A 2,879-nucleotide genomic window follows, 5' to 3' on the forward strand; every position below is an offset into this window, starting at 1 on the left:
GTTTTGTAATTTTTTTTTTTAAATGTGCTTTTCTTTACAAAAATATCACAAATAATTCAAGTCCCCCTCCCATCCACACTGACCCGGTTCGAATCCACCTAAGACAAGGATTAAGCCACACCGATCCAGTTCGAATCCCACCTCAGACAAGGATTAAATTAATTAATATAATTTAATTCAGTTTAGAATTAGCTTTTATTGTCCTTTTGACCACATAAAGCTGATGCAGTACACAGTGAAATGAGACATTTCTCCAGGACCCTGGTGCTACATAAACATAACATATAATTACAAAACACAGAGCTAAGGACAGAAAATAAGCCTGTCCTAGCTACATAAAGTACATTGTGTGCAACTTGGTGCAAACAGTGCAAAGACAAAAGTGCAAAGAGACATACAGTACATATAGCAGCAGCTGAATAATGTGCAAATACCATTCAAATAATACATGTACCCTAATAATAAATACAAGTGACAAATTATAAAATAGCAATATATTAAACTATAAACAAAAGAGAAAAATACTATTTAAACATCAAATATTTAAATATAAAATATACATGTAACTTCGTAACAATACAAGTGCTATATGCAACATATCTATATTTTCTTTATTTTTCTGAGCAACTGCTCTTTTGTCATTGCCTGTCACTGGACAATAAATTCTGGCCTTTTCCTGGCCATGTCCAGAACCCGGCTTGGCTGATGGACCATCACATAGGGTGGAGTGCTGCTGGGCTGGGGAGTGCTGGTTGCTGAGGCTCCAGGGTCCATGTCCAGGGTCCGAATGTGGGTTCAGTGTGGGGACCATGCTTGATAAAAGTGCTAGGCCCGAAGGAAACAGCACCAGTCTGTGCCAGTATGCCTAAAACATGATGAAAAAAATATACATTAACAGTCTACATATATGGCAGTCAAATTTAAGCAGTGGGTAAAGAGTTTAGGAGAGATATTTCAGATATAATATACCGAGATATTTACATACCAAATTCTCCCCAATAACTTGAGTGGGAGAATCTGAAAAAAAGTGATTGTCCACAGGCCTGGACTGGACATTTACTGCTGTGTAACATAAAAACACTGTCAGTTGGCACACAACCTATAGATGACATGGTATGGCTTTATGTCTTTTCTACACATACCCTCTGGTGAGGAGCAGGTCTGTCCCCAGCTGCAGAGGGACACACACCTGTGCTGGAAAACTGCCATGACCTTACGAGATTTTTGAGGCTTTAGTAGTCGAAAATCTGTGTAAGTTAAATTCAGCATATTGAATTGAATAATAATTAAATAATAATATACAATAATTAAATGAATAAAAATGAACAACATGCAATTCCATACAATTTCCAGCCCTCTTATATTGTAAATATAATAATGCACACTATATTAATAACAGTACACTATGATGACTAATAACAGTACACTATGATGAATAATAACAGTACGCTATGATGAATAATAACAGTACACTATGAAGTATTTATAACGCATATCAATACATGTTAAACATCAAGGCATGGATTTAAACAAATAACAGCTCTTACCTGGGGCGGTATAATGTTCCAAAACCTCCTAAAATAAAGGTTAATCAAAAGCACACAATTATAATAGTCCAATAGTTATGAAAATAAACAGGTAAATACGCGATATATGAAAACACACACTGCAAGCGAACACACGTAACTTGAACGACACGACGCTAGTGATGTGTCGTTCACGGACGATTCGTTCATTTTGAACGAATCTTTCCCATGACTCGAGAACATCGAGTCATCTCGGGGAGTGAATCGTTCATTTTGTGTAGACTGCGCATGCGCAACATCGCATAAGATCAGTAAACAGAAAAGATTCGTTCACCTTTCGAGTCCTCGGGTACGATTCATTCGTTCATCATGTGACAGCCCCGTATGCTAAGGCAATGCAGCCTGAGTCGGAAACAGAAAAGATTCGTTCATCTATCGAGTCTTCGGGTTTGAGTCATTGAGCCGGAAACAGAAAAGATTAGTTTACTTTTCGAGTCTTCAGGTTTGTAACGTGACATGACCGCTTTACTGGATACAGAAATGAGTTCATTCTCAAACATCCTTACAGTTTTTTACTCTTACTGTTACGTGATGCATTATAGCTTTTTATTTCCTACAGACTATAAATGTGTGAATATCTGTCATTATGGTTCTTTTCCATAACACTGAATGTTTTAATAAAGAGTTGGTTAATGATTTAAACTTCATTAAGGAAAATCATTCTTGCTTTCTTATTTATCTACTTACTTTTTATTTTATTTTATTTATTAACTTACTGTTTATTTATTCTTTGTATTATTTATCTGAATAAACATCAGCTAACCCTGCAGTGTAGAAAATAGAAATGTATAAATTCATGCATAAATCTGAGTCTTGTTTTTAATCCATATGCAGTTATTTAATAATATAGAATCTGACCTAAACATAACAATGTATGAAACTAATATTAATTATTCACATTAATAGTGTTATTTGCTCTTATGTTATGCCCGTGTGTCATTTCTGAGTTTATGAGTTATCAGTATTATACCAGCAAATGCACAATTGGTGGCAAAATAAACAACAATAGGTAGTTTGTGTTTGCAGGTTTAGTTTATTTTAATAAGTAGTATTTGTTTACAGATAAAGACAGAACAGGCAAATTAACATTTCCAAGTAAAATGTGGATTTATTTATTTATTTTTAAAAAAACCTCACACACCACACATATTCTCAAGAAATATTAAACAATAAAAAAGGAGACTGACAGAATTATTATTTTTCAGAAAATGTTTATTGCACAAATATTTTGATATCATAAAATTCTTATAGTTTTATAATTTAATACCTTATAAAGTCAAGAAGACTAATGTA

The 2,879-nt window shown here is 34.0% G+C and overlaps 1 long non-coding RNA gene across 1 annotated transcript; it reads right to left on the reverse strand.

Annotated features, from left to right (window-relative positions):
- Positions 1-231: 231 nt before the first annotated feature.
- On the reverse strand, positions 232-1,747 carry LOC131362917 (uncharacterized). The gene is made up of 4 exons (XR_009206255.1): positions 1,548-1,747; positions 1,143-1,247; positions 986-1,062; positions 232-865 (listed from the first exon to the last, which is right to left on the reverse strand). It is a non-coding gene; the product is annotated as an uncharacterized LOC131362917 (long non-coding RNA).
- Positions 1,748-2,879: the final 1,132 nt, after the last annotated feature.

The sequence above is a fragment of the Hemibagrus wyckioides genome, linkage group LG12 (genome assembly GCF_019097595.1).
Source record: "Hemibagrus wyckioides isolate EC202008001 linkage group LG12, SWU_Hwy_1.0, whole genome shotgun sequence".
Classification (NCBI taxonomy): domain Eukaryota; kingdom Metazoa; phylum Chordata; class Actinopteri; order Siluriformes; family Bagridae; genus Hemibagrus; species Hemibagrus wyckioides.